General features: G+C 36.7%; 1 pseudogene; it reads right to left on the bottom strand.

Moving 5' to 3' along the window:
* Nucleotides 1–24733: 24733 nt before the first annotated feature.
* On the bottom strand, nt 24734–25576 carry LOC112207051 (bifunctional phosphoribosylaminoimidazole carboxylase/phosphoribosylaminoimidazole succinocarboxamide synthetase-like; annotated as a pseudogene).
* Between the last annotated feature and the right edge of the window lie 464 nt (nt 25577–26040).

Raw genomic sequence — 26040 nt, forward strand, 5'->3', positions numbered from 1 at the left:
TCCTTCAGCACTTGAAATATGTTGTGCCTTTCTCTCCAGGCTTGTAAGGTTTCCACTGAAAAGTCTACTGCCCAACTTACTGGAGCGCCATTGGATGCTATTTGTTTATTTTCTTTTGGTGCATTCAGAACTCTTTCCTTATCCTTAACATTTAGGAATTTAATTAAAAGTTTTGAAGTACTCTTCTTTTGATTAAATCTGCTTGGTGTTCTATAACCTTCTTATACTTTGGTATTAATATCTTTTTCTAGATTCAGCAAGTTTTGTGTTATTATCCCTTCGAATAAGCTTTCTACCCCTATGTTTATCACTACCTCCTTTTTAATGACAATAACTTTTAGATTTGCCATTTTGCGGTTGTTTTCTAGATGTTGAAGGTGTACTTCATTGTTTTTATTCTTTTTGCTTTTGTCCCCTTTTACTATGTATTTTTAAATAGCTTGTTTTCAAACTTACTAATTCTTTCTTCTGCTTGAGCAATTCTGCTATTAAAGGACTCAGGCATTCTTCTGTATGCCATTGCATCTTATAGCTCAAGTATTGCTGCTTGATTCTTTCTAATTATTATTATTTATTTGTTAAATTTATCTGATGGGATTCTGAATAGCTTCTTTGTGTTACTTTGAATTTCCTTAGTTTCCTCAACACTACTATTTTCAATTCTTTGTACATATTATTTTCTTATATCCAGGATTGATCCCTGGTGCCTTACTTAGTGCATTGGGTGACGTCATGTTTTTCTGAATGGCATTGATGCTAGTAAATGTTCTTCGGTGTCTGGGCATTGTAGAGTTAGGTGTTTATTGTAGTATTCACTGTATGGGCTTGTTTGTGGTTATTCTTCTTGGAAATGCTTTCCAGATATTTGAAAGGACTTGAGTGCTGTAATTTAAACTGTATCTACTTTAGGGGTCATTCCAATCCCAGTAATGCTGTGGTTCTTGCATACTCATAGAGGTACAACCTTGATGGTTTTGGACAAGATTGGGAAGAATTCTCTGAATTACCGGAGCATGACTCTTGTTCTCTTTCCTCACTTTCTCCAAAACAGAGTCTCTCTCTCTTTCTATTCTGAGCCATCTGAAGCTACAGTTGAAGTGACACTAGCATTCATGTAGCCTCCACTGCTATAACTGTGCTTGATGAGAACTGAAGCCTGCACAGCACTGGGTCTCACACATGGCCTGCTGTAACCGCTCCCTGGCTACTGCTTATGTTTGCTCAAGGCTCAGTGGTTCTGCAATTAGCAGGTGGCAAAGCCAGAATGGGCTCTGTACTTCTCATTAGGGTGGCAAGATTTCCTAGGTCCCTGGTAAGTCCAGAGGTGCTGGAAGTCAGAGACTAGAGTAAAAACCTTATAATTCTCCCTGATGCTCTACTATATTGTAGCTGAGTTGGCACTCAACTACAACATGAAGTCCTTTCCACTCTTCCCTCCCCTTTCCAAAGGCAGAGGAGCACCACACCATAGTCACTGTCACCCCAGGCCATAAGGAGACTGCCAGATTATCACTGAGGTTTTCTTAGGGCCCAAGGTCTCTTAAGTCAGCTTGTCATAAATGCTGCCTGGGTTGGGACTCACCCTTCATTTAGTGAGCTTCTGGTCCAGCGTAAGTCCAGAAATGCTTTCCAAGAATCAAGTTATGGAATTTGGAACCCCAAGAGCTTGCTTGGTGCTCTAGCCTCCTGTGGTTGTGCTGGTACCTAAGGGGCAAGACGAAGTCCCTTTTACTTTTACCTTTGCTTTTCACAAGCAGAAAGAGTTTTGCCACTGGTGGTAATGTGCTGAGCCTCACCTGAAGCCACCAAGTGTCAGAGGCTCACCTAAGGCCTTTAACATAGTACCTGGGTATCACTGTGAGTTATTCAGAGCCTAAGAGCTCTTCAGTTAATGGGTGATAATGCTGTGAGGACTGGGTCTTTTCCTTCAAGGAAGCAGATTCCCTTTGGCCCAGTGTCTAGAAATGCTGTCTGAGAGCTAGAGCCTAGAACAGAGGCCTAATGAATCCGATCAGTGCCCCATTTTTCTGTGGCTGAGCTGGTATCCTAAATGCAAAACAAAGTCCTTCCAACTCTTCCCTCTCCTCTCCTCCAGTGGAAAAAAGAGGTCGCTTTTGGAGCCATGAGCTGCACAGCCTGGGGTTAGGGGAAGGTGATTCCAGCACTCCCTTGGTTGATTCAGCTATTGTGTCAGTATGTTGTGTGCCTCCCAGTCTGTCTCTGGGCCTAGTTCAGCACTAGGACTCAAAGAATGATTGCAATTTTTATGGCCCAAACTGTTTTTCAAGTTTACTTGCAAACAAACAGTACTGTAGTCCTAGGTGGTGTGGTTTTCAGGCATTCAAGTTCAGACTGCTGGAATTGGCAATTCCCATCTGCTAGGGCTGGTTTAAATGCTCCCTCCATTAGCTGAGTTTGGCATGGTTTTTCTTTCTGCTCTAACAGGACAGCACTGAGTTCAATGTCTCACATGTTGTGTTCTCTCTCCCTCAGTACCCAGAGATGCTCTCCACACGACACCACTGCTGCCAGAGAGTGAAGAAGAGGTGGCGTTGGTGATTAAGGACTTCTTTTATTTCTTCAGTTCTTCTTTCAGCAATATAAAACTAAAACCAGGTACTATAAGTAGTCACCATTAGGTTCTCATGAAGGTGTTTTTTATGTGTAGATACTTGTTAACTTAGTGTCCTTGCAGAAGGAAAAGTTAGTGAAGCCTTATATTCCATCATCTTGTTCCACCTCCTAGCAGATCTCTTTTGGTTACTCTTTACATAGAATATTATTTTTTCTATTTTTTTTATTTTCAATATATTTGTGTCTTTGTTTCTAAAATGTGTCTCTGTAGACAGTATATTATTGGATCTTCCCCTTTTATCAATTCCCCTAGTCTCTGTCTTCTATTTGAATTTATTCAATTTTCATTTAAAGTAAGGCGAAAGGAAGAGATTTATGCCATTTTTCTATATGGTTTTTAAGTGTTTTCCATATTTTTTGCCTTCAATTCATCAAATGACACTCTTTTGTGTGTTTGATGTTTGATTGATGTTTCTTTCTAATGTGTTTTCTTTTTATTATTTCCTTCTCATTTTGTTTTCTTTATATTTTTTAGTTGTTTTCTTGCTGAAGATTACCATTGGCATCTTAAATTTACAGTAAACTAATTTGAATTTATACCCACTTATATTCAATAGTATACAAACACTTTGGTTTAATATAGTTTGCTTCCTTGTATCCTTATACATTATTGGTATCACAAATTTCAACTTTATATATTGCATGGCTATTATTATACATGTATAGTTATCACTTGTTGAATTTTTTTAATAAGAAACTACATGGCAAAGATACTTATTCCAATAGTTACCTAGGTAGTACCTTTACTGGATGTATTTGTTCGTTCTCACACTACTATAAAGAATACCTGAGACTGGGTAATTTATAAGCAAAGAAGGTTAATTGACTCACTGTTCCACATGGCTATGAGGCCTCAGGAAAGTTACAATTATGGCAGAAAGGGAAACAGGTACATATTACATGACGGCAGGTGAGAGAGAGCAAACAAGAGTAGGAAAAACTGTCTTACAAAACCATCAGATCTTGTGAGAACTCACTCGCTATTATGAGAACAGCATGGGGTAAATCACCCCCATGATCCAATCACCACCCAACTGGTCCCTTCCTTGATATGTGGGGATTATGAGGATTACAATTCAAGAAGAGTTTGGGGGAGGGTACACAGATCCAAACCATATTATTCTACAACTGGCCCTTCACAAATCACAAATCCTCACATTCCAAAATACACTTATGCCTTCCCCTCAGTTCCCCAAAGTCTAATCTTTGGACTGTGGAATTTTGGGTTAATGCTGGAATGAGTTAAGACAAGACAAGTCTCTTCCACCTAGGAGCTTGTAAAATAGAAAGAAAGTTAGTTACTTCCAAGATACAATGAGGGTACAGGCATTGGATAAATGTTCCCATTCCAAATAGGAGTAATTGGTCAAAACAAAGAGGCTGCAGGCCCCATGCAAGTCTGAAACCAACTGGGGCAGACATTAAATCTTAAAGCTCCAAAATAATTTCTTTTGACTCCATGTCTCACATCCACAGAACACTGATGCAAAAGGTGGGCTACTATGGCCTTGGACAGCTCTGCCCCTGTAGCTTTGCAGAATATAGCTTTCTGCCCTGGCCGCGTTCGTGGCTGGTATTGAGTGTCTGTGGCTTTTCCAGGTACACAGTGCAAGCTGTCAGTGGATCTACCGTTCTGGGGTCTGGAGGGCAGTGGCCCTCTTCTCTCAGATCCACTAGGCCCCAGTGGGGACCGTGTGTGGAAGCTACAACCCCACATTTTCCCTTTGCATTGCCCTAGCAGAGGTTCCCCATGAGGGATTTGCCCCTGCAGCAGACTTCTGCCTGGTCATTCAGGCCTTTTCATACATCTTCTGCTATCTAGGTAGATGTTCCCAAACCTCAATTCTTGACTTCTGTGCATCTGCAGACCCAATGCCATGTGAAAGCCACTAAGGCTTGAGGCTTGCACCCTCTGAAGCAATGGCCTAAGCTGTACCTTGGCCCCTTTTAGCCAGGACTGGAGCTAGAGTAGCTGGGACATAGGGCACCAAGTCCCAAGGCTGCACAGAGCAGGGACGCCTGGGCCTGGGCCATGTAACCATTTTTCCTTCCTAGGCCAGTGGGCCTCTGATTAGAGAGGCTGTTGACAAGATCTCTGACATGCCCTGGAGACATTTTTCCCATTGTCTTGGTGATTAACATTTGGCTACTTGTTATTTATGCAAATTTCTGCAGCAGGCTTGAATTTCTCTCCAGAAAATGGGTTTTTCTTTTCTATTGCATCATCAGGCTGCAAATTTTCCAAATTTTTATGCTCTGCTTCCCTTTTAAATATAAATTCCAATTTCAAATCATTTCTCTGAAGTTCAAAGTTCCACAGATTTCTAGGGTAGGGGCAAAATGCCACCAGTCTCTTTGGTAAAGCATAGCAAGAGTGACCCTCACTCCATTTTTCAACAAGTTTCTCATCTCCATCTGAGACCACCTCAGCCTGGACTTCATTGTCCATATTACAATTAGCATTTTGATTAAAACCAACAAGTCTCTAGGAAGTTCCAAACTTCCCCACATCTTCTTGTCTTCTTCTCAGCCCTCTAAACTGTTTCAACTTCTGCCTGTTTCCCAGTTCCATAGTTGCTTCCACATTTTTGGGTATCCTTATAGCAGTGCCACACTCTCTGTGGTACCAATTTCCTGTATTACTTCATTCTCACACTGCTATAATGATACTATCCAAGACTGGGTAATTTATAAACAAAGGAGGTTTAATTAACTCACAGTTCTGTATGGCTGTGGAGGCCTCAGGAAACTTATAATTATGGTAGAAGGGAAAGCAACCACGTCTTACATGGCATCAGGTGAGATAAAGTGAGCAAGAGCAGGGAAAACTGCCTTATAAAAGTATCAGATCTTGTGAGAAGTCAGTCACTATCAGGAAAACAGCATGAGGGAAATAGGCCCTCATGAACCAATCATCAGGTGCCTCCCCCAACATTGGGAATTACAAATCAACATTAGATTTGGGTGGAGACAAAAAGGGAACCCACATTACTAGTTATAATAATGCATGAATCTATCTTAACAGCCTAGAATGAAAGATTGTCCTGCTGGCTTTAAAGAAGTTATCTGCTGTGTTGTTAAAAGGCCTGTGAACACCTGTAAGAGCTGAGAGCAGCCCTCAGCTCACATTCAATAAGAAAATAGGAATCTCAGTACTACAACCCAATGAAACTGAATACTTTCACCAATCTGAAGGAGCTTAGAAGAGGGCCACAAGCACAGGAAACATAACCTAACTAACATACCTTAATTACAGCCTCGTGAGACCTTGAGCAGAGGACTCAGCTAAGCAATTTCACCATTCCTGATCCAAGGAAACAGTGGGCTAATAAATGTAATGTTTTAACTAAGTTTGTGGTAATTTATTAGGTTGTAATCAAAAAAAAAAAAACCTGGTATAATGTCCTCTTTGAAATTTTTAATATTTAGTTATATTTATTTATACATATATAATTTACAGAACACTTAATATAATTATAATATATATCCCCTTTTTCTTTTATAACAGTCTACATTTTATTTGTTTGCTTTATTTTCTTTTCTGTTTTCTATCACTCCTCTTTATCAATCTATATTAACCTCACTCCAAAGGTGAAATTCTAATTCATAATTTTTAACAACTGTATAATATTAATAATATAAATATAATATTTTCGTGTGCTTATCCATTTAGATTTTTCATCTGTAAAATTCTCATTTATATAATTTGTTCATTGTTCTATTCTATAAAATTTTCCTTGTAAATCTCTAACCACCCTTTTTTAATGAATAGGACACATTTTCTATCAACATTATAAGTACGTCCTTCAAAATCCATAGATTACTTACTAACATTATGGTAACATTTTATGTACAACAGTTTTAATTTTTTTGTATATTCAAATATATCTGATTTTGATTTTTTAAATATTTTTTGAAGGTTCTGAATTCTAGTATTGATCAAAACATCACCCCAGCATCTCAGCTAGATTATAAAATGTGTATTAATTATTAGTAATAATATTTTGATACACATTCAATCTGGAATGTATTTGAATATTATATATCTACTAGAAGCTTCACTACAATGCTAAATGACGCTGACAAGCTTTGTATCTGTGCTAGTACTCATGCTATCACTAAATAGTTTAACTTCTGTTCTTATTTTGCTTAGAGTCATTAAAAATGGCTATTGTATTATTTCATACAGCTTTAAACAATATTGATGAAATTATATGTGTGTATATATATACCTATAGTCATGCATTAATTAGAGACATGAATATGTTCTGATAAATGCATCACTAGGCAATTCTGTTGTGCATACTTCATAGACTGTACTTACACAAACCTAGTTGGTATACCCTACTACACATGGGGACTATATGTAATAGCATATTTCTTCTATGCTACAAACCTTTAGAAAATATTAGTGTACTCAATACTGTAGGAAATTATAGCAAAATGCTCAGAATTTGTGTATGTAAACATCTAAACAATGAAAATGTACAGTAAAATAATATATAAATGATAAAATATGGTATACTTACATAGGGCATGTTCCATGAATGGAGCTTACAGGATTGAAATTTTCTCTGTGTGAGTCAGTAAGTGAGTAGTAAGTGAATGTAAAGGCCTAGGATATTACTGTACACTCCTGTAAATGTTATAAACACTGTACACTTAGGCTGCAGTAAATTTATAAAATTTTTTCCTTTAAATAATTAATTTTAGCTTATTAAATTTTCTTTATAAAATGTTTAATTTTTTTAACTTTTGGATTCTTTTTGACTGTACATACATGAACTGCATAATGAAAGTCAGTCAACAATAAACTGCATTTATGATGGGTGGGTCCCATAATATTATGATTTTCTAATGTCATAATTTTGAACAACCCATCTATGCTCAGAGGAGGGAAGGGGAGGCCTACTTGATCTTAGTAAATTTTTATTTTAATATACTGCGGGAGTCTGTTTCATGCATTTTATATATAATTGTTGTTTCTACATTCATAAAGAAGAGTACCTTCAAGTTTTTAAATTATTTCAATGTTTTATTATTAATGTTATTTTTGCTTTATACTACTTTATTTTTTGTTAGCTTATCATAAAATTTTTAATAACATTTGAATTATTTTCTTTGTAAATTTTTGATAAAAGTATACTTGGAACATATCTTACCTTGATGTATTATTTAATGGCAGACACTCAAATTTTTTAACAATTTATTTTATGATAATGTATCTAAATAAATGTTTTACATCTCCAAGGGCAATTTTGGAAGATTACATTTTGATAAAAAGTAGCCTGTTTTCTCTATACTTTTGATTTACTTGTACATAGTAGCATGTGGTATTTTCTTGTTATTATTTTCATATTTTCACGTAAATGTGTTATTGCTCTTTTTTAGTGTTTACTTACATGTTTAGCTCTTATATTGTGTTAATCTGGCTCATAAAGTGTTTATTATATTTTTCAATGAATAAATTAGAGTGTGTTTTATCACAATAAAACCCTAGAAAGTAGTAATTCAAGTTGTCAGTGCTGCCAAATTAGCTCCAATGTATAATAACTTGGAATATCATTAGGTGAAAAATCAAATTTAACTCTCAATTGTTTGATTAGTGTCTGCATATTGATATATCAGAAAAAATGCTATTAATCAAAATGCTTGAACCCATGTTTAGAACCACACAGTTTTCCTGAGAATCTCTTAATTCAAAGTGTCTTTTTTCACTTTGGAATTTGTTTCTCAATTTCACATTAGTACTGTATTAGTCCTTTTTCACACTCCTGATAAAGACATATCCGAGATTTGGAAGAAAAAGAGGTTTAATTGGACTTACAGTTCCACATGGCTGGGGAGGCCTCAGAATCATGGAATAAGGCCAAAGGCACTTCTTACATCATGGCAGCAAGAGAAAACAAGGAAGAAGCAAAAGTGGAAACCCTTGATAAATCCATCAGATCTCATGAGCCTTATTCACTATCATGATAATAGCATGGAAAAAACCAGACCCTGTGATTCAGTTGTCTCACCCTGCATCCCTCCCACATCATGTGGGAATTCTGGGAGATAAAATTCAAGATTAGATTTGAATGGGAACACGGACAAACCATATTATTCCGCCCCGACCCCTCCAAATCTCATGTCCTCACATTTCAAAATCAATCATGCTTTCCCAACAGTGCCCCAAAGTCTTAACTCATTTCAACATTAACCCAAAAGTCCACAGTCCAAAGTCTCATCTGAAAAAAGTCAAGTCCCTTCCACCTATGAGCCTGTAAAATCAAAAGCAAGTTAGTTACTTCCTAGACACAATGCGGTTACAGGTATTGGGTAAACACAGCTGTTTCAAATGGGAGAGACTGGCCAAAACAAAGGGGCTACAGGCCCCATGCAAGTCTAAAATCCAGCGGGACAGTCAAATTTTAAAGCTCCAAAATGATCTCTTTTGACTCCAGGTCTCATATCCAGGTCACACTGTTGCAAGAGGTGAGTTCCCATGGTCTTAGGCAGCTCCACCCCAATGACTTTGCAGGGTACAGCCTTTCTCCTGGCTGCTTTCATGTTGTGGTGTTGGGTGTCTGTGGCTTTTCCAGGTGCAGTGTGCAAGCAGTCAGTGAATATACCATTGTGGGGTATGGAGGACAGTTGCCCTCTTCTCACAGCTCCGCTAGGCAGTGCCCCAGTAGGGACTTCGTGTGGGAGCTCCTACCCTACATTTCCCTTCTGCACAGCCCTAGCAGAGGTTCTCCATGAGGGCCCCGCCCCTGCAGCAAACTTTTGCCTGGGCATCCAGGCGTTCCCATACATCTACTGAAATCTAGGCCGAGGTTACCAAACCTCAGTTCTTGACTTCTGTGCACCTGCTGGCTCAACACCACATGGAAGCTGCCAAGGCTTGGGGCTTCCACCCTCTGAAACCACAGCCCCAGCTGTACATTGGCCCCTTTCACCTATAGCTGGAGCAGCTGGGACACAAGGCACCAAGTCCCTAGGCTGCACATAGCATGGGGACCCTGGGCAGGGCCCACAAAACCACTTTTTCCTGCAGGGCCTCTGGGCCTGTGATGGAAGGGGCTGCTGTGAAGGTCTCTGAAATGGCCTGGAGGCATTTTCCCCATGGCCTTGGGGATTAACATTAGGCTCCTTGCTCCTTATGCAAACTTCTGCAGCCTGTTTGAATTTTTCCTCAAAAAAATGGGTTTTTCTTTTCTACTCCTTCATCAGAGTGCAAATTTTCCAAACTTTATGCTGTTTCCATTTTAAAACAGAATGCTTTAAACAGTACCCAAGTCACCTCTTTAATGCTTTTCTGCTTAGAAATTTCTTCTGTCAGATACCCTAAATCATCCCTCTCAAGTTCAAGTTCCACAAATCTCTAAGGCAGGGGCATAATGCCACTAGTCCCTTTGCTAAAACATAACAAGAATCACCTTTGCTTCAGTTCCCAAAAAGTTCCTCATCTTCATCTGAGACCACCTAAACCTGGACCTAATCGTTCATATCACTATCAGAATTTTTGTCAAAGCCATTCAACAAATCTCTAGGAGGTTCCAAACTTTCCCACATTTTCCTATGTTCTTCTGAGCCCTCCAATGTGTTCCAACCTCTGCCTGTTACCCAGTTCCAAAGTCGCTTCCACATTTTTAGGTATCTTTTCAGCAACACCCTACTTCTAGTACCAATTTACTGTATTAGTCCATTTTCACGCTCCTGATAAAGACGTACCTGAGACTGGGAAGAAAAAGAGGTATAACTGGACTTACCATTCCACATGGCTGAGAGGGCCTCAGAATCATGGCAGAAGGTTAAAGGCACTTCTTACATTGCATCAGCAAGAGAAAATGAGGAAGAAGTGAAAGCAGAAACCCCTGATAAACCCATCTGATCTTGTGAGACTTAGTCGCTATCACTAGAATAGCATGGGAAAGACCAGCCCAGTGATTCAATTACCTCCCCATGGGTCCCTCCTGAGTCCCTCCCACTACACATGGAAATTCTGGGAGATACAATTCAAGTTTAGATTTGAATGGGGACACAGCCAAACCATATCAAGTACTGATAGAAGTATTGAAGACATTGCTGTCTGCTACATCTAAATTACAACAAGCTTAAAAAGAGAAACTAGTCACAATAACAAAGCCATGAAATCAACCCAAATGCCCATCAATGATAGACTGGATAAAGAAAATGTGGAACATATACACTATGGAATACTGTGCAGCCATAAAAAGGAATGAGATCATTTTCTCTGCAGGAACATGGATCAAGCTGACAGCCATTATCCTCAGCAAACTAACACAGGAACAGAAAACCTAATGCAGCCTGTTTTTAATAAGTGGGGCCTGAACGATGAGAACACATGGACACAGAAGGGGAAAAGCATACACTGGGGCCTGTTGGGGGAGGGCATGAGGTGGGAGAGCATTAGGGAAAACAGCTAATGCACACTGGGCTTAATATCTAGATGATGGGTCAATAAGTACAGCAAACCACAATGGCACCCATTTACCTATGTAACAAACCTGCACATCCTGCACATGTACCAAGGAACATAAGAAAATAAAATAAACAAAATAAAATAAAATAAAATAACTAAAGGAAATTGGCTAGAGCATGAACCAACGATTATTACTGAACAACTTTTCACATGAAGGAAAATAATAGTGATAAATAAATGAATAGCAAAATAATTAAAAATTCATTTATTAACTCACATAATGCTATTTTTAAGTGTTTTGAAACTTAAAAGAAAACATTTTAATTTCTAAAATTTCTACATTTACTGTACTTTTGTATTAACAAAAATAGTCTAAAGAAAAACTGTACAAATAAATTTCATTAAATGAAGATCCATGGGTATCTTTTAACCTACTACATATAGCATGTATAGTTTTCAGAAGAAACATTTGCATATTTTATCTTATGGGAATGTGTAGCATATTGAGGACATAGGAAATTTAAAAAGATCTAACAACTAAACATTTTCAAAGATTTGCTAATTTCCTTTTATTACAACACTTCTCTTAGTGAATCTTAAGATAAACAATCTTTTTCTTATTTGACAATTATGCCAGAAAATTGATAAAGTTCAAGTTTAGGGTTAAATAATGTTACAATCTCGCCAATGCACCAAGATGTAGCAGTCTCTCTTTGTGAAGTATCACTGAGAGTTATTTGTCTCATGACCAAGAGAATTAAGGAGTGTGGACACAAAAAATGAAGTTGGCGTGAAAGTTTATAAGCAAAAGAAGAAAGTTCTCCACCAAGGACAGCAGGCCAGGAAGAAGGTTGTCCACTCTAAGTCAGGGTCCAGGGTTTTTATGGACTGGGAGGGGAAGGAAATACTGACTGATCTTAAAGGAAGCCTACTCAGCTTGGCTTGGGGCCTTGGCATGGGACCAATCAGTAGCTGAAGTAAAAGCTTAGCCCAGGACCTTGGCCTGGGACCAATCAGGAGTTGAAGCGAAAGTTTGGCCTGTACCTTGGCCTGGGACCAATCAATCATTAGCTGAAGTGATGATTCATAGTGGCTCTGCTCACAGTCCAAAGCATGTCCAGAAAATAAAAGAAAAGTGCCCACCAGAATCCACAGGAGCCCACCATGTACATGCCCATAAAATGAAAAGAGACTATTTCCTGGAAACCCATGGGTTATACAAAGGAAAATGGCATTTCTATGTTGGGCCGTGTTCCTTTATCTGAGTGAGCTGAGGATTAGTGCAAATTACCCTATCTGTGCCTGCAGCCTGATTTTTCATGTTGTTTCTCTGTTTAAAGGAGTTTTGCCAAAGACCAGCTTTTCGCTGTCTGCCCAACTAAGTTTTCCTTTTTTCCTCCCTCAATAATATTACTATGTTATTTTTATATGACTGTTAAAGCAATGTGGTGTATTGAACGCTGGCTCAGACAAACCTGGTATGTAATATTGGCTCAGTCTCTGACGAGTGAGATAATAGATGATGTATATGTATATAACAAATATATATATAACATATATTATATATATACAGTGTTATATAGGTAAAAAACAGGGATACTTTTGGAGAAATGCTTCATTAGGTGATTTTGTGATTTTGTTGTTGTGTGAAAATCGGAGTGTATTTACACAAACCTAGGTGGTACAGCCTACTACACACCTAAACTATACTGTATAGCCCTATTTCTCCTAGGTTTCAAATTTGTGCAGAATGTTACTGTACTGAATATAATAGGTAATTATAATGGTCAGTATTGTGTATCTAAAAACAGGGAAAGTACAGTAAAAAATATGGTATAAAGATTTTAAAATGTTACACCTGCATAGGGCACTTACTATGAATGAAGTTTGCAGGATGACAAGCTGCTCTAGGTGAGTCAATAAATTAGTTAATTAAGTGAATGTGAAGGCCTTGGACACTACTGTATTCTCTTGTAGACTTTATGTACACTTAAGCCATGCTAACTTTATTTAAATTTTATTTTTGTTCCACAATAAATTAACCTTAGCTTACAGTAAGTTTCTTACTTTAGAAAGTTTTTGTTGTTGTTTTTAGAGACGGAATTTCACTCTTGTTGCCCAGGCTGGAGTGCAATGGCTCAATCTCAACTCACTGCAACCTCTACCTCTCGAGTTCAAGTGATTCTCCTGCCTCAGCCTCCCAATTAGCTGGGATTACAGGCATGCATCAACACACCCTACTAATTTTTTTGTATTTAGTAGAGAAAGGGTTTCACCATGTTGGTCAGGCTGGTCTTGAACTCCTGACCTCAGGTGATCCACCCACCTCGGCCTCCCAAAGTGCTGGGATTACAGGTGTGAGCCACCATGCTTGGCAGAAAGATTTAAATTAAAAAAGAATTTTGACACTTATAAACACTTTGCTTAAAACACAAACATACTGTAAAAGTGTATAAAAAAGTTTTTTTCTTTAGATCCTTATTTTACAAGCTTTAAAATTTTTTTGAACTTTTAAAAATATTTTTGTTAAAAATGAAGACAAAAACTTACACATTAGCCTCGGCCTACACAGGGTCAAGATTATCAATATTACTATCTTCTTACTCCACATCTTGTCCCACTGGAAGGGCTACATGAGCAATAATATTCATAGATCTGTCATCTATGATAACAATGCATTTCTCTGGAATACCTCCCAATGGACCTGCCTGAGGATGTTTTATAGTTAACATTTTTTCTTTTTACAAGTAGAAGAAGTATACTCTAAAATAACAATTAAAAGTATAGTACTGGCCAGGCGTGGTGGTTCACGCCTGTAATCCCAGCACTTTGGGAGTCCGAGGTGGGTGGATTGCCTGGGTCAGGAGCTCAAGACCAGCCTGTCCAACATAGTGAAACCTCGTCTCTACTAAAAATACAAAAAATTAGCTGGGTATGGTGCCGGGCGTCTGTAGTCCCAGCTACTCCTGAGGCTGAGGCAGGAGAATTACTTGAACCTGGAAGGCGGAGGTTGCAGTGAGCCGAGATCACGCCATTGCACTCCAGCCTGGGCAACAAGAGTGAAACTCCACCTCAAAAAAAAAAAAAAAAAAAAGAAGTATAGTATTATAAATACATATACCAATAAAACAGTTGTTTATTATCAAGTGTTATGTACCATACACCATACATAATTGTATGTGCTATTCTTGACTGGCAGTGCAGTAGGTTTGTTTATACCAGCACCACCACAAACAAGTGAGTGATGTGTTGTGCTATGACATTAGGATGGCTATAATCTCACCAGGTGATGGCAATTTTTCAGCTTCAGTTCTCTTATAATCTTATGTGACCACCATCATAATGCAATCCATCATTGATCAAAATGTCATACAGCTCAAGACTTGTGTGTGTGTATTTGTGTGTGGACGTGTGTGTGTGTAAAATAAAACAGAAAGTTTCAAAGAAGGTTGCAGTGAGGATAGTGAGGATTAAATTTGAAATATATAACAATATGCCTGCTATGTATTAAGAACTATAATACTCTTATTTCTTTGTTTTCTTTCTCTTTCTAGTTAGTGTCCAAGAATTATGAGGATATGACTATTGCTATTTTCTTTGCAGGATTTACATTGGATCTTGATACTCTGTAGCACCGTAGTACCACTATGGGAATAATTTATCTCGGATCTGCTGATTCAGTTGGGTCACTTTGTAAAAATAAATAAAAATAAAGATTGTTTCTCATCATTTCTACTTTCTACACTGTATGTCAAAGGAGGATAGAACTACCATTCATGATCTGAAAACATAACAAAGTGGAGTTTACACTTTCTACAGTAAGGGAGTGATCTGCTCATCAAACACCATCTCTCCAAGCAGAGCAGATAGCTAATCTTGGATAGCTTTGAAGAAGTATGGAGTACAAGGATTGACTGGAAATCAGCGGTGTGATTAGCTTGTCATAATCTGTAGAAACTTTGTTACTTAGATGAAACTTTTTTTTTATTGACACTTCAAGGGATGTTTATCAGAATGAGGCTATCCCTAATTGACTGACTTTGAGAAGAAAAGAACAGGCATTGATTAGTTGGCTTAGAAAATTATTTTCAGTATAAAGGCAGACAAAAATTTAAGAATAAGAGACTGAATGCTCCCTCATGAAAATAAGGGCAGATGCTTCTTCCCAAAGCTTTGTTTCCGAATTTCTTTCTCTGTCCTTCTCAAATATTTGTGAATTTTATAATGAATATGTTAGACTCTTCCCAGTCTCACAGTTCAGGAATATTTCCTCAAGGAATTTGTATCCGAAGTTCTGAAATATTTCAGCCTCTTCCCAGTCTCACAACTAAGGAATGTTTCCACAAGGAACTTGTATCCATCGTTCTGAAATGCAAACATCAAGGGAGATAGTGCTCATATTTCCCACTTTCTCTGGGGGGACAAGAGGCGAACTTCAGTGGGTATTTTGCTCCAATTTGCAGTAAGTTTATTTCCTCTCAGGGTAAAGCCAACACAGGGGTCTCTCCAATTACCATGATAAAGTTAAGACAAACTATGTGTACAAAAGATGTTAAGTCCTCTTATTTGAAAACATTATTATTTATCTGAAAAACATGTATATAGTGGGTTGTGTCTGTTTGGCTGCATAAGGGGGTGAGATTCCTTTCTGTCTTAAAATTGCTTAAAAGATTGCCTGTGATGGACATCACATTCTGCTTTAATGCTTATTCAATAAGAAAACTCTTTTCCTTCTCTATTACCTTTTTGGAGAGGTTTTCTGGGTTGGGAGAACATTTTGGTTTAAATTAAATTTCCCGAACACTACTCAGGTAGTTTTTGTTAACTTTTTGGAGACTTAAAACCAGTTCTAATGGCTGCTTTTGATTATAGCTACATAATAATTAGTATTTTACTAAGTTTGTAGTATTTTAAAAATTTGCACATACTTTCTGTTGCCACTGTGTAACATCATAGGCATTAGAGCTTAATCAACACAACCGATTAAATTGTATCACACAACTATCAATTCAAACTTCCTGGGTCTGTGTCTTACACCATTTTCTGCTGCTATAACAGAATACTACAGACTGGGTAATTTATAAGGAAAATAAGCTATTTTTACTCAAACTTCTGGAAACTAGGAAGTCCAAGAGCATAGTATTGGCATCTGCTGAGGGGCATTCCATGCTGAAAGTTAAGAGAGAAATAGACAATACATGAGACAAAGAGAAAAAGGAACCTGAACTACTGTAATAACTAACTCACTCCTGCAATAATGGCATAAATCTGCCTGCCCTGGGCACCTTTTCAAGGCCGTAACATTGAATTCAATTACATTGACAATTAAATTTCCACGTGAGTTTTGGAGGGAACATTCAAATCATAACGTTTTGATTGCTACTCTACACTTGCTAGTTATGTGATCATTAGCAAATTACCTTCTTTTCTATATTTCAGTATCCTTATCTGTCAACTACAAATACTAAAAGTTGCTACTGCATAAGATTTTTCTGGGAAAATGCTATGCTATGTTACCAAATCCAAAGTAGTTGCATTAATTATGTTTATAATTAAATTAATTGCATAAAAATATATTAAATGTATAAAAATTTAGTATAATTGAATTATAATGATATCATTATTAAAATAGTATCTGACATATAATAAGGAGAACACATTGTGTTTACTAAATTAAATAAATATTTTTAGGCTATATATTTTAAATCAGAATCTACAATTAATTTTTTATATCCCAGTAGCACCTAATACTAATGTGTGGACCCATTCAGGACCCCAGGGTTGGTATAAAAATTATTTTAGGCTGCAGAAATTTGAGATTCAACAAATACAAAAGGAAGCCCTTTTTGAGCTTCCCTTATAGAACTAAAACTTCAACTTCTGGAAAATGAGGCTTCCATATAGTCTCTTTAAGAACAGCCTACTCCCAACAGAAAGAATAAGGATAAACCTGCATAAACCCTTATTTAAAGAGATTTATAACCCTGAAGAATATGGAAAGTCCACTCATTTATGTATAGAAAAATGTTGTTTCATTCGTTCTCCTAAAATCCCATTTTTTCCCTAAAGGGATCCGTGTTCTTCCCGTAAGAACCTTTCTTGCACCCTTCCATTTTCAGCTAAGTTAGGTATACAAGCTTCTAAGTTAAATTATTTAATGAACCACCTACTTCTTGGTTGACTTCTGTATACATACATATAAAACTTTTTCTCCCATTAATCTCTATTTTTCAGTTTAATTCACTGTCCTCCAGTTACAGAACATAAGAGGTAGAGGAAACATTTTTTTCTGCTTGATACTGACGATTTTAAAAAGTACTTTATTTGTAGTTAAAGTCAACTTTACAGAGTATATAATGTTTATTCTAACTCAAAATTATTTAATATAAATTAATAAGTGTGTATATTTCCAAGTAATGGCCAAAAGAATAAAAAATAGTTCTGAAGCAACAAAATCATAATAGAACCAGGTAGTCAATCATCATGTCTTAGCGTATCCAAAGACTTTCTGTATCAGAACATATGGGGGCATAAAAATTAATTTCAAAAAGGGATTTTTATGAAAATCATATGTAGCTTTGGCCTCAGAAATAATGGACAACTTTATAAGAAGCAATATTGCAAATTGGAAAAAGCTCAGTTTTTATTTTTAAGTTGAACCTATGTTCAAACATAAACTATTCTGGAAATATTAATATATATTTCCAGAGTTTTAGATTTTGGCCATTCTAATAGGTATGTAGTAGTACCTCATGGTTATTTTAATTTAAATGACCCTGATGACATATGATGTGGTACATCTTTTCATATGCTTAACCTTAGGCTTTGTAGGCATATGAAAATTGTAATTCTTTGAAATTTACTTCTAATTTAAATTGAGTTATTTTTGTAATCATTCTTAATGCTAATTTGTTGTCCTCAAACCAGGTCCTATTATAAATGATTCCCAGTCATCTTCCATCTCCCAAACCTGCCGATGCAACCTTAGCCTTTCTGCTTTCTTTCCAAGGTACCAAACCACTTGTGTGACAGTTGAAAACCCAGATGCTCTGTTTATATATTTTTTCAGATTATTAGTTACTAAAACGAAAGAAAACTGTCTCCTTCTCCTCAAGAGGAAATAATACACATTGAAATGGACTATGATTGGACTGTGTTCACAAATGAGGAAAGTCGTTATATTTAAACCAATCCAGGAAGGAGCTTCTGTCAAGAGGACCTGTACTCAATGAATCAATCAATGTATTTTTTTTCTACCCATCCCAGCCTAAGTGTGCTAATTATTGTTTTGTGTCCCTGCAAAATATGGTTATCCAGAAAATAGCAGGAGTTCGAGCTTTAGATTTAGGCTTACAAGGAAGTAGAATAGAATGCCTATTGAATTTTAAGCCTAAGCTGCATTGGAGTGTGTGATAGGTGGTATTTAGGAGTGCCCTAAATAAGAATGAAAATGAATCTGTAATCCAAAAATAAAATCTTCGTCTCCCTAACTGACTAAGCAGACCCCTCTGGGCCAAGGGAACCTCAGAGAAACCTGAAAATTTGAATTGTAAGACATAATCGGAAGGAGGTTGGGCACAACTTATTATACCTCCTCCCTTTTGGACTTTAGGTTCAACTGACTAGCATTATCATTAAAACAGAGATCATAGGATTAACAAAACAGACTTTTTGCAGCAATAAGATACTAATTTCTGACCTGACTCTGATCCAGCATCATTTGGCAGATGACATATCCTGAAAAAAATGAAAATAATGTACCCCAAAATACATTTCTTTGACATATTTTGAAATGGCCTTATAAAGCCATTTTTGTTAGTGAAATTTGCATACGTAGAGAATCTCCATTAATGCAGGAAGCCTTTCCTTTCTACTCCTTTCCCAGATCTAGGAGAGAGTAAATGAGAGTCTGACACCCTTAAATTCTGAAAAGAGACATTTACCAACTATTCCCTATGAAGGCTGCTACCTATGAGACTTCATCTACATAACAAAACCTTAACCTCCACAATCTCCCTTATCTTCTTTCTAATTACTTCAAGTACTTAGACAAAACTTAACTTTCTCAACCAATTGACAATTAGAAAATCTTTGAATTCACCTGTAACCCATAAACAACCCCCTTCAGCTTCAAAATATGCTCTTTAGGTTGTACCAATGTGCACTTCCCATGTATTAATTTTCTAATTTTACCTACAATTCCCATTTTCCTAAATTGTATAAAACCAAATTCTAAGCCAACTTATTTAGGCACACTTTCTCAGGGCCTCTTGAGACTGTTCCCTGAGCCATGGTCAGTCATATTAGCTAGGAATAAACCTCTTTAAATGTATTACAGAGTTTGGTTTTTCTATTAACAGGCCTTGTTTCTTATTGGCTTTATGCTCCATTTATGTATACATGTTAAAAAATTTCCCAGAAAAGCAGGATGATTTAAGCACACCTTATTTTGTTATGACTGTAATTACATCTTAATACTCTCACAAATTTATCCCAGATTTTCACAGCTAACAAGATGAATACATAACATATAGATCACTGATTTTTATTTCACCTACTATCCAAATAATGTAATATCATATGACTGGAGACTAAAATTTGTATGAGAAAACCTTCAGTTTAAAAAAAATATATGTTTTATAATACAAATTCAACAGAATGATTGGTGGTGTGTAAAATAAAACTTATCTCATTATAAAGTAGTGTTTGATGATATATGATTTCATGAATATCTTTACATTGAGCTGTTAATAATAAATATGTTCATTCTGGGTGAAATGAGTCAACAATGATGTATGTCTATTTTTAAAGTAGGTTTAGAAATAGAAGGCAAACAGAAGAGCATTTAAACTGAAAAATTATTAGCATATAAAGTTTAATATCCATTGGAATCAGGTGACTTTACCATTACATATTTGGATATATATAAAGGTGTAGGTTGCTAAAGAAATATGAGAAACATAGAAATAGCAGGATGGTTACCTAAAGCTTGTTAATTTTTATTTATTTATTTATTTATTTTAGTGAAAATGCTGAGGCTTCTTTGAATAAGAAATTTTCTCTATGTCAAATTCAAATGCTTCTGGTTTTGGCCTTAACTGTGAAGATCACAGAAACAGTTTGTTTGGTTCTAATTCTATTCAATTGTGTTAGAAACCTATAATAAACAACACAATATAAGATTATTATGTTTGCCCTCAGACCCTTACATTATAAAACAATTTTCTTCAAAATTTATCTTTCTGCAATGTATTCTTTGATGTATTACTTAGCTCAAACAATACGAATAGACTACTTATATTTGTCATTATTAATTCTACTCACAGATGATCGATTACCAACTCAGTGTATACATAACAGTTCTTACCTCAATAATGCCTCTTATGCCTGTTTCTCTCTCTCTCTCTTTTTTAAAAAATTTTATTCACTATTCACTAAATCAGACATTCATGACCTCTCATTTACAACAGTATCTGAAAGAATTTTGCTGTTTATAGCATTTCTTCAGTCTGGTTAAACTGTACAGTGCTACCAGGGTTTTCTTCTAAACAGAGGTCAGATCATATTGCTCAACAATATTCCATAAATCTTTCCTGACCCTTGTGTGCTTCCATGTATGTATATGCACATGCATATATGTATGTCTATTTTATATCCTCAGGGAAAGAAATAAATATATTTAGAAAATATCACGCTTTGCTTGGAAAACACTTCTATTTTACATAGAAAAAAATATCAAATACGAATCTGCTATAATAGTTTATTGTACATGCTTCTTTTACCATTTGTACAATGGGGAAACAAAATAAAGAAATATCCACAATACTGTTCCTAATGTAGCGTCTTCAGGAATGTCAGTCTTTCTAAAATGACTGAAGGTAATTAACACATAATTAGCTTTAAGCCTTTAAATAACTGCTCACAATTTGCCCATGTTTGTTTCTACGTTTTTCGTCCTCATTGAGTTTTAAGTTTTGTCTTCCTCACCTAATAATCAGTTTGCCAACAATCATGTTATTTCCTAAATGTATACTTATGCCTTTAAAAAGCAATCACTGAGATTTGTTTTGTCTCTTTAAAATTATGGCATTATTTCTTGAGAGCTCTTTCAAACTAAGAAATTGAAATAGATAACTTTATTAACTTCTAGATGTCAACCATGACACTTTACAGCACTTTCTACCATTTACTCTATAAAAGCTTCACAATCGTCAGAATCATATCATCCCTGAAACTGACTTGTGTATGTACCAAACAGCACTGTGAGTTGGTTTTAATTTAGACTAAATTTCTTTAGAGTCTGGTGAGAACATGAGCAAGTTTGAAGTGGATATTTTTTTATTATTTTCTGTTTTAGCTGTGCTGAGAATAAATGTTTTTAAAAAATCCATTACTGCTTTATAGCATTATAAAAAGTATTCTTATTTTTCTGATTAGTCAAATAAAATGTGCCTGAGCCATTATTTCTAAGGAGAAACAGCTCCATCTAAAGGTGACTATGATTTATCTCAATCTTTCACTTCCAAATTTGCAAAAAGCTATTGCAAAAATGATTTTAATGGTACAAACAAAGCCTTCTTTGTCTTTAAAATAAAACTCTATTTAGAATACATATTTAAAAAGAGTATTATATATATTATATATATATATCTAGAGAGAGAGAGAGAGAGACCCACATCTGTATTTACATCTATCATCTGTCTTACCTGTCAGTCTATATCCTGGATACGTTAACTAACATATATTTAAATAAAGGAAAATAGATTCTGTATTTACCAAAGCTTTATATTTTTTTAGCAAAAATTGATATAGATTCAATTTTGTGTTGAGTTTGAAATATGGCTTGTGCTTTTGAGATACAGTATATTGACGTCTATTGCAATATTAAATTACTTTTTTAGCATTATAGAAAGGATTATTTCACCATGATTGATTATACCTTATTGGTGTTATTTTATCAAAAGAAATTATATTATTAATATTTTTTTTTCTGGAAACAAAGATTCTAAGCCACCTATAAATTTCATGTTTAATCTTCAGGAGGAAGTAATATAAATGATGTGTAATCTGAACACTTGTTAGAAATGAATTTTTGGTCAAACTGATTTTGCAAGGTGGTTTTTATTGTTTAGATAGTGATATGGTTTGCCTGTGTGACCTTCCGAATCTTGAATTGTAGTTCCCATAATCCCCACGTGTCGTTGAAAGGACACAGTAGGAGGTAATTGAATCCTGGGGATGGTTACCCTCATCCTGTTCTCATGATAGTGAGTGATTCTCGTGAGACAGAATGGTTTTATAAGGGGCTTTTTCCACTTGTACTAGGCACCTCTTCTTCCTGTCTTCAAGTGAAGAAGAATATGATTGCTTCCTCTTTTGCCATAATTGTAAGTTTCCTGAGACCTCCCCAGCCATGACAAACCATGAGTCAATTACGCCTCTTTTCTTTATGAATTACCCAGTGCCAGACAGTACTTTATAGCAGCATGAGAACAGACTAATACAATAAATTGTTACCACAAGGTAGTGGGGCACTCCTATAAGGATACTCAAAAATGTGAAAACAACTTTGGAACTGGGTAACAGGCAGAGGTTGGAACAGTTTGAAGGGCTCAGAGGAAGACAAGAAGACGTGGGAAAGTTTGGAACTTCCTGGAGACTTGTTGAATGGCTTTGACCAAAATGATGATAGTGATATGGACAATGATGTCCAAGCTGAGGTGGTCTCAGAGGGAGGAACATGTTGGAAACTAGAATAAAGGTGACTTTTGCTATGCTTTAGCAAAGAGACTGGTGGCATTTTGCCCCTGCCCCAGAGATCTGTGGAACTTTGAACTTGAGACAGATGATTTACAATATCTGGGAGGAAAAACTTCACAGCAAAATGTTCAAGAGGTCACTTGAGTGCTGTTAAAAGCATTCAGTTTTATGTATTAACAAAGATATGGTTCGGAACTGGAAATTATGTTTGATAGGGAAGCAGAGCATAAAAGTTTGGAAAATTTGCATCCTGGTGATGTGATAAAAAAGAAAAAAAATTTCTCCAATTTTCTGAGGAGAAACTCAAGCTGGCTGCAGAAATTTGCATAAGTAACAAAGGGTCAAATGTTAATTGTCAAAACAATGGGGATAATGTTTCCGGGGCATGTCAGAGATCTTCAAAGAAGCCCCGTCTATCACAGGCCCAGAGGCCTAGGAGGAAAAAATGGTTTTATGGGCCAGGCCCAGGGCCTTGATGCTTTGTGCAGTCTTGATACTTGGTGCCCTGCATCTCAGCCATGGCTAAAAAGGGCCAACATACAGCTCTGCCTGTTGTTTCAAAGTGTGTAAGCCCAAAGCCATGGCAGCTTGTACGTGGTATTGGGCCTGTGGGTGCACAGAAGTCAAAAATTGAGGTTTGGGAACCTCCACCTAGATTTTAGAGGATGTATGGAAATTCCTGGATGTCCAAGAAGAAGTTTGTTGCAGAGGTGGAGCCCTCATGGAGAACCTCTGGTAAGGCAGTGTGGAAGGGGAATGTGGGGTTGGAGTCCCCACACAGAGTCCCAACTGGGCCACTGTCCTCCAGACCCCAGAATGGTAGATACACCAAAAGCTTGTACCTTGCACCTGGAAAAGCCACAGACACTCAATGCCAGCCTGTGAAAGCTTCCAGGAGGGGCCTGTACCCTGCAAAGCCACAGGGTGAAGTTGTCCAAGGCCTTGGGAGCCCACCTCCTGCATCAGATGTGAGACATGAAGTTGAAGGAGATCATTTTGGAACTTGAAGTTTTAATAATTGCCCTACTGGATTTAGGACTTGCATGGGGCTTGTAGCCCCTTCTGTTTTTGCTAATTACTGCTGTTTGGAATGGGTGTATTTACCCAATGCCTGTACCCCCACTGTATGTAGGAAGTAACTAACTTCCTTTTCATGTTAAAGGCTAATAGGTGGATGGGACTTGCCTTGTCTTAGATGAGATCTTGGACTTGAACTTTTGGGTTAGTGCTGGAATGAGTTAAGAGTTTGGAGGACTGATGGAAAGACATGATTGTGTTTTAAAATGTGAGGACATGAGATATGGGAGGAGCCAGGGGCAGAATGATTTGGTTTGGCTGCATCCACACCAAAATCTCATCTTAAGTTGTAATCCTATAATCCCCATGTGTTGTGGGAGGGACCCAGTGGAATGTAACTGAATCATTGGTGCAGTTACCCTCATGCTGTTCTCACGAGAATGAGTGAGTTCTCACAAGATCTGATGGTTTTATAATAGACTTCTCCCCCTTTTGCTGTGCACTTCTCCTTTCTGCCATCATGTAAAGAAGGCATGTTTGCCTCTCTTTCCACTATGATTGTAAGTTTCCTGAGGCCTCCCCAGCCATGTGAAATTGTGAGTTAATTAAACCTATTTCCTTTATAAATTACCCATTCCCCAGCAGTTCTTGATAGTAGCATGAGAATGGACTAATACAGACACTGTGATAAATGAAATACCCATATAGAATATTTTCTTTTTTTAGGAATTAGGTGTTCATATTTATTAATATGGATCTAGAGAAGCATTTATTCACTAATGCATTTCATTTGTGTTCTCTAATTTAAAATCACCTTTTTATCTTGCTTGATTTTTTTTGCAGCTAAATTAGAAATTTATACTTTTCTCTATAAGAAACAAATGATGTTCTTTCTTATAAATTACATTCTCTAATTTTCTTGTGGGCCTGCTTCAAGAGAATCCATGTGTTCAAAATGATTCCTTGCAGTTCTCCCCATGTCTAATGCTTATTTATTCCAAATATCTGAGCAGCAATATGAGCTGATCCTTCTGGAGAAAATATGGTTTAACAGGCAAGACCACTGGGACCACTGGGTAGTTAAAGAGAAGATCACACATCCTAAGTTCTCCAGACTAGTTTAAGAAGAACACAGCTAATGACTGGATATGTAGAGCTGCCATACATTACTGGTCCCAAACCATTTTTTCCACTTGCCACTGCCACAAATACAGTATAAATGCTATTCCCTTTATATTCAGCTTTACTCTTCAGAGTTTCATCTCGTCCATTATGTGCGGATGTTGCTCAAAGTTCACATGGAATTCCAAAATTTCCATAGGCCTTCTGATTTTTTTAAAGTGACAATTCTCTCTGCAACCCACTCCAATTTTTTTTTTTTTTTACCATTAGGAGCCCTTTAAAATTTACTTCTTTGAGGATGCAATACAACAGTTTGTCTTTCTGTTGGCTTCAATCCCCTGATGGCCAGAGTCCCCAAAAATCATTATCAATAATACCAGCAAGAACAATTTACTGGATGGTTACACCAACACCAAATGTAGTCTTCATTCCAACCAGTGTAGAGTTCTGGGGCAACCAGGATTTCTCCAGTATTTAAAAAATAGCCTGTGTAGCATGATTCATGATATCCACTTCTGTATGGCCTATAGCAAATCCAAAGAAGCAAAATTTTGCAACAATTAGCTATTCTTCAGGCCACCATGGGTCATTATTGGCATCATCCTTGAAAAACATCTCCACTGTAAGAATCAAATAGACCCAATAAAAAATGATAAAGAGGATATTGCCAATGATCCCACAGAAATACAAACTATCATCAGAGAATACTACAAACACCTCTATGCAGATAAACTAGAACATCTAGAAGAAATGGATAAATTCCTAGACATATACACCCTCCCAAGACTAAGCCAGGAAGAAGTCAAATCCATGAATAGACCAATAACCAGTTCTGAAATTGAGGCAGTAATTAATAGCCTACCAATGAAAAAAAGCCCAGGACCAGATGGATTCATAGCCGAATTCTACCAGAGGTACAAAGAGGAGATAGTACCATTCCTTCTGAAACTATTCCAAACAACAGAAAAAGAGAGACTTCTCCCAAACTCATTTTATGAGGCCAGCATCATCCTGATACCAAAACCTGGCAGAGACACAACAAATAAAGAAAAATTCAAGCCAATATCCCTGACGAACAT

This window comes from Pan troglodytes, chromosome X, assembly GCF_028858775.2.
Source record: "Pan troglodytes isolate AG18354 chromosome X, NHGRI_mPanTro3-v2.0_pri, whole genome shotgun sequence".
Classification (NCBI taxonomy): domain Eukaryota; kingdom Metazoa; phylum Chordata; class Mammalia; order Primates; family Hominidae; genus Pan; species Pan troglodytes.